Source organism: Rhinatrema bivittatum, unplaced genomic scaffold (assembly GCF_901001135.1).
Source record: "Rhinatrema bivittatum unplaced genomic scaffold, aRhiBiv1.1, whole genome shotgun sequence".
In the NCBI taxonomy this organism is placed as follows: Eukaryota; Metazoa; Chordata; class Amphibia; order Gymnophiona; family Rhinatrematidae; genus Rhinatrema; species Rhinatrema bivittatum.
In genome coordinates, this window is record NW_021821372.1 from 56,222 (window position 1) to 66,477 (window position 10,256).

Consider the following 10,256-nt stretch of genomic DNA (forward strand, 5'->3'; position numbering starts at 1 on the left):
CATGGTCGTGCTGGTGTCGGGGGTAAGTGCAGCAGCTCACGGGACAGACACGTAAGCCGCAAATCTTAACATCAAGTAATGGGTCTGTATTCACAATGTACAGAGACAAACAGATCTATCACAGTTATTGTAACGTTTTAGCCTGGTCAAGGGAAGGCCCGCAACCAGCCACATCTTCCTGCTGCACTGCCGGACCCCAAAGACACCGCTGGGACTCCTTCGACGTAGGGGCACCGCCATCAGAGGCCTTCATGTTCACACCACTCCTTCCCCTAAGAGCGCGCATACACCTCCTCCAGCCATCAAGGCCCCGTGGCAGGAAAGTCTCTGGATGCGCCCTCTGATGATGTTGGCGTGGATGGGTATTTAAACTCCAGCCGCACGCCCAGCTCTTGCCTCAGCAACAAATCCTCCTGCCTAGCCTGCAGTTTCATTTTGCTATCCTGTTTCGGTGCTCTCCTTGTCCTTGCCGTTTGTCTTATTGCTTTGTTCCTCATGCCTCGTCTGCCATGTATCCTATGTGTTCCTGCTGTGACCTGCTCCCTGTTGCCTTCCTTCCATCTTGGTCCATCTTGGCCTGTCTCCTGGTTCTGACCTTTGCTACTGGACATTGACTACTCTCCTGCCTGCCGTCTGGTACTGACCTCTGCTAAGGAGCTCGACCACTCTCCTGCCTGCCGACTGTCCCGACCCCATTCTTTACCTGGACCTTGTCTTTTCGCTGCTAGCCCTGACCTCTGCCTGCTCCTGGACTCTCGCAGACCTCCTGTTAGGGACTCTTGCCTAAGATCTGCCGGCCCCTGGAACCCAAAGGCTCAACCCATGGGGAAAGAGGTAAAGGCAAAGCCCAGCTCCAGTCCCTGGGCATGTCCGCTAGTGGTCGGCGTGGGCCTGGTAGGTTCGCCTATCAGTCTGAGTCAAACATGCCACAGCCCAAGGACTCACTATCCATGACAGTTATCATACTACAGGGCTATCACTGCTATGGCAACGTCTACATCTAACAGACAAACCCTGGATGATACAGAATATATGCTTAGATGGTGATTTATGGCTTTTTAATCAATGTTGAGCTTAAATTGTAGAGTACTTCAGCGGTAAAACACAAGGCAGCTTGGCAAAGAATGTCTGGAACTGGTTACAGATGGTGGTCCAGAGGTTACTAGGTGAATCCATTGGCAACGCCTCCATAAATGTAGCAATGTTTTCTAAACAGCGTAGCATGGCGCCCCCTGTTGGCAAGTTCTTTTTGTTATTTAGGCCCTACAAAAAAGAATGCATTCTTCATATCATTGCACATCATTAAACAAATACATTCAAAAATACATTTCTGAAAGCCAAGACTCAGCACAGTTGATGGTTTTACCTCACCCTCTTAGAAGTGAAAATGTGGAAAAAGATTGGAAGGACTCTGGTGCATTGCCCGTTTGGTGAAGGGAGTTTGTAAAGTAGAAAATCTGAACAGCAAACGGAATAGCAGATGGTATATTTCATGGTGAAGGCATCCCAAAATTGTGATCCTTCCAGACTGAATTAGAATCACTCCAGAAATATAAGCTACTGCCTTAATAAGTTGTAAACAAATGTTTAAAAAAAAACAGATTTATTTGTACACATCAGTTGAACTCCAGGCCAAGAAACAATGGATGCCATTTGGATTTCAGACAACTCTCACAAAGGAAAGAGATCCTTATTGAAAGAGAAATACACTAGAAGCCTAAATGTACAATATAGGAAAATTGGTCCTTACCTGCTAATTTTCGTTCCTGTAGTACCATGGATCAGTCCAGACTCCTGGGTTTTGCCTCCCCTCCAGCAGATGGAGACAGAGAAGTTTTAACGGACTCCGTCCTATACCCCTGAGGTGCCACCTAGAGTCTGTCAGTATTTCTCTGTCTCCAGCAGATGGTGAGGTGCAAAACCTTTAGTCTGGGTTTAGTGTTAGGTTTTTAGTTTTGTTACTATTCGTTCCTTAGGGAATTTAAAAAAAAAAAAAGAGAGAAGATATCTCTTTAAGCCTCCCAGGTGGTTGTTAGGTCCTGATGGGACCATCCCCCCTGGTAACAGAGGCTCTGGAGCAGAGGGTAGGGAGCCCTGTAACTGTCTGCAGCTGAGGGTTATACCGAGGAGCCCGGTTCACTCACCCTCAGAAGATCTGCACACAGTGGGAGCACTGAGAGGAGATGATCACCTTGTTGGTGGCTGAAAGGAATCAGTAAGTTTTTGCTTGGGACATTGTCTTTTTTTAAAAGTATTGGGGCAAAGTTAACTATTTGGGAATATTATTTAGTGTGTTTGTGCTTTTAATAGTATGGCAGCGAATAAACAGAAGTTAGACTGTTTGTATTTTTAAATAGTCAGTCAGTAAGGCAACTTGTAAGAAGTAGTTGGATGAGAGTTTGATCATTCCCCTGTAGGCCACTACTAGACATATAGTGAATTCATTAATACATTTAAAGGACATTAATTAGACACATTCATACTCCCATAGCAAACTAAAACTTAAGTAGGAACTGAACAAATTTGAGATGAAGGCAGCAGTCCAGCAGCAGGAGGGGGGCTTCTCAGTCTTTTGCATCGAGTGTCACATGTATGATTTTTTACCCGCTGGTGAGAAATTGAACATGTGCATGCGATGCAAAAGAGCTCCTGGCTCTCAGAGAACGAGTCCGATCTCTGGAGGCTAGAGTGGCAGACCTGGAGGAGCTGAGGGAGACAGAGAGGTATATAGATGAGACCTTCAGGGACATAGTAGCCAAGGTATATAGATGAGACCTTCAGGGACATAGTAGCCAAGTCCCAACTTCAGACTGGCAGCCCTGGTGCTGCCTTGGAGGAAGAAGGTCTCATGATTGAAGAGCATTAACCTGGTCCAGCAGGAAAGGATCCTGTAGCAAGGACCTGCTCTCCAGGTGATGCATTTTCCTTTCACACTGAGGATATCTCCCCAAGGCCTACTGCTCAGGAGGGAAGGGTTAGGTCAGCCATCATAATTGGTGATTTCATTGTTAGGAATGTAGACAGCTGGGTGGCGGGTGGGCGTGAGGATCGCCTGGTAACATGCCTACCTGATACAAAGGTGGCAGACCTCACGCGTCACCTAGATAGGATTTTAGATAGTGTTGGGGAGCAGCCAGCTGTCGTGGTACATGTGGGTACCAACGACATAGGAAAATGTGGGAGGGAGGTTTCTGGAAGCCAAATTTAGGCTCTTAGGTAGAAAGCTTAAATCCAGAACCTCCAGGGTAGCATTCTCTGAAATGCTCCCTGTTCCACGCGCAGGTCACCAGAGGCAGGCAGAGCTCTGGAGTCTCAATGCGTGGATGAGACGATGGTGCAAGGAAGAGGGATTCAGTTTTGTTAGGAACTGGGGAACCTTTTGGGGAAGGGGGAGTCTCTTCCGAAGCGATGGGCTGTACCTTAACCAGGGTAGAACCAGACTGCTGGCACTAACCTTTAAAAAGGAGATAGAGCAGCTTTTAAACTAAAACAAAGGGGAAAGCCGACAGTCGCTCAGAAGAGCATGGTTCGGAGAGAGGTATCTTCAAAGGATACTAATGATGCATTAGAATTAGGGCATCCTGACAGTAAGGTTCCAATAATAAGAAAAGTAGTCCAGTGCCTGTAACTAAAACTCACCTGAGCTAAAAAATTCTAACTTATCCCTATCAATTAAAAAGCAGAATGAAAATACAAACAAAAACCCAACTTTGAAATGTTTGTATGCTAATGCCAGAAGTCTAAGAAGTAAGATGGGAGAATTAGAATGTATAGCAGTGAATGATGACATAGACTTAATTGGCATCTCAGAGACATGGTGGAAGGAGGACAACCAATGGGACAGTGCTATACCGGGGTACAAATTATATCGCAATGACAGAGAGGAGCACCCGGGAGGAGGTGTGGCGCTTTATGTCCGGGATGGCATAGAGTCCAACAGGATAAACATCCTGCATGTGACTGAATGCACAATCAAATCTTTATGGGTAGAAATCCCTTGTGTTTCGGGGAAGACTATAGTGATAGGAGTATACTACCGTCCACCTGGTCAAGATGGTGAGACTGACAGTGAAATGCTAAGAGAAATTAGGGAAGCTAACCAAATTGGTAGTGCGGTAATAATGGGAGACTTCAATTACCCCAATATTGACTGGGTAAATGTATCATCGGTACATGCTAGAGATATAAAGTTCCTGGATGGAATAAATGACATTTTTATGGAGCAATTGGTTCAGGAACCAACAAGAGAGGGAGCAATTTTAGATCTAATTCTCAGTGGAGCACAGGATTTGGTGAGAGAGGTAATGGTGGTGGGGCCGCTTGGCAATAGTGATCATAATATGATCAAATTTGAATTAATGACTGGAAGGAGGACAGTAAGCAAATCCACGGCTCTCGTGCTAAAATTTCAAAAGGGAAACTTTGAGAAAATGAGAAAAATAGTTAGAAAAAAACTGAAAGGAGCAGCTACAAAGGTAAAAAGTGTGCAAGAGGCATGGTCATCGTTAAAAAATACCATCCTAGATGCAAAGTCCAGATGTATTCCACACATTAAAAAAGGTGGAAAGAAGGCAAAATGATTATCGGCATGATTAAAAGGGGAGGTGAAAGAAACTATTTTAGCCAAAAGATCTTCATTCAAAAATTGGAAGAAGGATCCAACAGAAGAAAATAGGATAATGCATAAGCATTGGCAAGTTAAACGTAACACACTGATAAGACAGGCTAAGAGAGAATTTGAAAAGAAGTTGGGCCGTAGAGGCAAAAACTCACAGTAAAAACTTTTTAAAATATATCCAAAGCAGAAAACCTGTGAGGGAGTCAGTTGGACCATTAGATGATCGAGGGGTTAAAGGGGCACTTAGAACAAGATAAGGCCATCGCGGAAAGATTAAATGATTTCTTTGCTTCGGTGTTTCCTGAAGAGGATGTTGGGGAGGTACCCATACTGCAGAAGGTTTTCATGGGTAATGATTCAGATGGACTGAACCAATCACGGTGAACCTAGAAGATGTGGTAGGCCTGATAGACAAAATGAAGAGTAGTAATCACCTGGACCGGATGGTATACACCCCAGAGTTCTGAAGGAACTAAAAAATGAAATTTCAGACCTATTAGTAAAAAATTTGTAATCTATCATTAAAATCATCCATTGTACCTGAAGACTGGAGGATAGCTAATGTAATCCCAATATTTAAAAAGGGCTCCAGGGGCGATCCAGGAAACTACAGACCAGTTAGCCTGACTTCAGTACCAGGGAAAATAGTGGAAAGTGTTCTAAACATCAAAATCACAGAACATACAGAAAGACATGGTTTAATGGAACAAAGTCAGCATGTGCTTTACCCAAGGCAAGACTTGCCTCACAATCTGCTTCACTTTTTGAAGGAGTTAATAAACATGTGGATAAGGTAAACCGGTAGAATGTAGTGTACTTGGATTTTCAGAAGGCATTTGACAAAGTTCCCCATGAGAAGCTTCTAGGAAAAGTAAAAAGTCATGGGATAGTTGGCGATGTCCTTTCGTGGATTACAAACTGGGTAAAAGACAGGAAACAGAGAGTAGGATTAAATGGACAATTTTCTCAGTGGAAGGGAGTGGACAGTGGAGTGCCTCAGGGATCTGTATTGGGACCCTTACTTTTCAATATATTTATAAATGATCTGGAAAGAAATACGACAAGTGAGGTATCAAATTTGCAGATGATACAAAATTGTTCAGAGTAGTTAAATCACAAGCAGATTGTGATAAATTGCAGGAAGACCTCATGAGACTGGAAAATTGGGCATCGAAATTTAATGTGGATAAGTGCAAGGTGATGCATATAGGGAAAAATAACCCATGCTATAGTTACACAATCTAAGGTTCCATATTATGTGCTACCGCCCAAGAAAGAGATCTAGGCGTCATAGTAGCTAACATATTGAAATCGTTGGTTCAGTGTGCTGCGGCAGTCAAAAAAACAAACAGAATGTTGGGAATTATTAGAAAGAGAATGGTGAATAAAACGGAAAATGTCATAATGCTTCTGTATCGCTCCATGGTGAGACCGCACGTTGAATACTGTGTACAATTCTGGTCGCCGCATCTCAAAAATGATATAGTTATGATGGAGAAGGTACAGAGAAGGGCGACAAAAAAAACGATAAAGGGAATGGAACAGCTCCCCTATGAGGAAAGACTAAAGAGGTTAGGACTTTTCAGCTCGGAGAAGAGACGGCTGAGGGGGATATGATAGAGGTGTTTAAAATCATGGGAGGTCTAGAACGGGTAGATGTGAATCGGTTATTTACTCTTTCGGATAATAGAAAGACTAGGGGGCACTCCATGAAGTTAGCATGTGGCACATTAAAACTAATCGGAGAAAGTTCTTTTTCATTCAACGCAAAATTAAACTCTGGAATTTGTTGCCAGAGGATATGGTTAGTGCAGTTAGTATAGCTGTGTTTAAAAAAGGATTGGATAAGTTCTTGGAGAAGTCCATTACCTGCTATTAATTGAGTTGACTTAGAAATAGCCACTGCTATTACTAGCACCGGTAACATGGAATAGACTTAGTTTTTTGTGTACTTGCCAGGTTCTTATGGGCTGGATTGGCCACTGTTGGAAACAGGATGCTGGGCTTAATGGACCCTTGGTCTGACCTAGTATGGCATGTTCTTATGTTCTTAGGACAAAACAACGTGTGACTCTTATCGGGGTTGTCCACCCAATTCAATGAGCTCAACATTTATAGCACCCTCTGCACCGCTGCCCTTCAAAGGTGTTCTGACTTCGGTTAAATAAGACAATCGTCCAGGTAGGGGTGTACCAAAATCCCTTCCTTTCGCAGGGCCGCTGCCACAGCCACCATCACTTTGGTGAAGACTCTGGGCACTGACGCCAGACCAAACGGTAGTGCGCAAAATTGAAAATTATGCCACAGGATCGCAAACTTCAGATATTTCTGATGATCCGAGCCTATAGGAATTGCAAGTAAGCTTCTGTCAGATCTAGAGATGCTAGGAATTCCCCTTTGTGTATAGACGCTATCACTGAGTGAATGACAGACTCTAGGTGGCACCTCAGGGGTATAGGACGGAGTCCCGTTAAAACGTCTCTGTCTCCATCTGCTGGAGGGGAGACAAAATCCAGGAGTCTGGACATCATCCGGGTACATACAGGGAACTGGAATTTAAACTGCATCAGAGTATCATCTATCTTCTCCCAAGGCTACTCTATTACTAGGAAGGTATTGAATCCGTTCTTAATGCTGAAGCAGACTGGGAAGCTATCCACTTCTCTCCCAAGGATGCAGCATTGATGGGAAGGCATTTGTGCCCCTTTTAAGGTCTACAATACTACTAAGAAGGAACCCGCTCCTCTCCTAAGGCTTCAGTTCTACTAGGAAGAAACCTGCTCCTCCCCTAAGGCTGTAGTACTACTAAGAAGGAACATGCTCCTCTCCTAAGGCTGAAGTAATACTAAAAAAGAACGCGCTCCTCTCCTAAGGCTGCAGTAATACTAAGAAGGAACGCGCTCCTCTCTTAAGGCTGTAGTAATACTAAGAAGGAACCCGCTCCTCTCCTAAGGCTGTAGTACTACTAAGAAGGAACCCGCTCCTCTCCTAAGGCTGGAGTACTACTAAGAAGGAACCCGCTCCTCTCCTAAGGCTGCAGTACCACTAAGAAGGAACCTGCTCCTCTCCTAAGGCTACAGTACTACTAAGAAGGAACACACTCTTTCCTAAGGCTGCAGTACTACTACGATGGAACTCACTCCTCCTCCTAAAGCTGCAGTACTACTGGGAAGGAATCTGCTGCTCTCCTAAGGCTGCAGTACTACTGAGAAGGAACCCGCTCCTCTCCTAAGGCTGCAGTACTACTGGGAAGGAACCCGCTCCTCTTCTAAGGCAGCATTACCACTGAGAAAGAACCTGCTCCTCTCCTAAGGCTGCAGTACTACTAGGAAGGAACCCGCTCCTCTCCTAAGGCTACAGTAATACTAAGAAGGAACCCGCTCCTCTCCTAAGGCTACAGTAATACTAAGAAGGAACCCCACTCCTCTCTTAAGGGTACAGTAATTCTAAGAAGGAACGCACTCCTCTCCTAAGGCTACAATACTACTAAGAAGGAAACCACTCCTCTCCTAAGGCTTCAGTACTACTGGGAAGGAACCCGCTCTTCTCCTAAGGCTTCAGTACTACTAGGAAGGAACCCGCTCTTCTCCTAAGGCTGCGGTACTACTGGGAAGGAACACGCTCCTCTCCTAAGGCTGCAGTACTAATAGTAAGGAACCCGTTCCTCTCCTAAGGCTTGCAGTACTACTAGGAAGGAACCCGCTCTTCTCCTAAGGCTGCAGTACTACTGGGAAGGAACCCACTCCTCTCCTAAGGCCTGCAGTACTACTAGGAAGGATCCCACTCTTCTCCTAAGGCTGCAGTACTACTAGGAAGGAACTCGCTCTTCTCCTAAGGCTGCAGTACTACTAGGAAGGAACCCGCTCCTCTCCTAAGGCTGCAGAACTACTAGGAAGGAACCCGCTCCTTTCCTAAGGCTGCAGTACTACTAGGAATGAACCCGCTCCTCTCCTAAGGCTGCAGTACTACTAAGAAAGAACCCGCTCCTCTCCTAAGGCTGCAGTACTACTAGGAAGGAACCCGCTCCTCTCCTAAGGCTGCAGTACTACTAGGAAGGAACCCGCTCCTCTCCTAAGGCTGCAGTACTACTAGGAAGGAACCCGATCCTCTCCTAAGGCTGCAGTACTACTAGGAAGGAACCCGCTCCTCTCCTAAGGCTTCAATACTACTGGGAAGGTACTGTTCCTCTCATAAGGCTGCATTACTACTGGGAAGGTACGCGCTTCTCTACTAAGGCCGCAGTATTACTGGGAAGTTACACGCTCCTTCCCTAGGCTGCAGCACTGCTGGGAAGGTACCCGCTGTTATCCAAAGGCTATAGCTTTGCTGGGAAGTCATCTGCTCATCTCCTAAGGCTGCAGCATTGCTCCAACTAGTTGTTAGCTGCAGTATTGATGTGCATGGCAGTCATAAGGTATACACTCTCTATCAGCCTCATTGTCTCTGGTGTTCTGTCCACTCACCTTAAGAATGACACTGGCAAGATCAAACTCAAACTAGCCATAACATCATTTTTCTAACATACAACCCCCACATTGACTTTTGTTTAATTTTAGTGCATTCTGTAGGTCAACACTGTGAAGAATCATAACACACAGCCATGATACTGCAATAGAATTAAGCTCTTAGCTACAATCATCATCCTGACAGTGAACATGCATAGCGCTACTGGTGATATGCAACTCAAGAGGGGAATTTGTTTTTTTTGTCCCTCCCACCTCTAGAAGCTGACTCAGGGCTGCTATGGAGCTGAGCTCACTGAAGTCCATAAGAGATGTGGCTAAAGTCCGTAGAAAAACTTCCATCTAGAAATCAGAAAACCACAATTAACCACATTATTTTATGTAAAAATAAAAATAAAAAATAGACCCATCACTGCAAGCATTTAAGCTCAGCACATTACCCTTGATGTTGCTCTGGAAGAGCTGTGGAAGAATGCCATTGGGAGCCAGCTGATGGAAAATGCACCGCAGAAATTGTTTTGCCACACCTGCAGCGTTGCCAGGAATCATCATGCTGGAAAAAAAAGAGAAATTTTCCTAGCTTCAAACAATGATATTTTACTTCCCACGGTTCAAAAAGCAGAGAAGGGAGAAATGGCAACACATTTTTTGGAGCATCTGAAAACATGGATTTTACCAAAGCTGAAAGAAGGAATGAAAGGTGCATTGAGAATTGAACATGCAGGGCCTACTCCAGGCCAAGCAGCACCAGTTGTGCTAACATGCAGAAACACAACTGCTCATCCAATCCAGCAGGAGTAAGGCCCCAAGGGAAGGAAAAGAGAGTTGCAGCCTACAAGGTTGCCGCCTGCTAGCAAGAAGAATACCAAAGAGATCATTCTCAGGGTAAACTCCTTTTCTCGGTAATCCAGCCAGAAGGGAATCTCAGTTTTAACTGGAATAACTGTCAAGAGAGATGAAAGGAAAAAGGATGAAAGAGTGAAAAAAAATTACGAAGAAGAACAGAAATGATATAGTGACTCTTTACATATGCAAGATCCACAGTGGCAACCACTCATTGGGCTCTTCCTGCCCGCCGTCAATGCACTGCAAGGGAACCAGCAGTCACTCTGCCTCCGCTCTCCCCCAGGATATGCCTCATGAGCTTCAATGGCATCAGATGAAGAGCTTCCTTT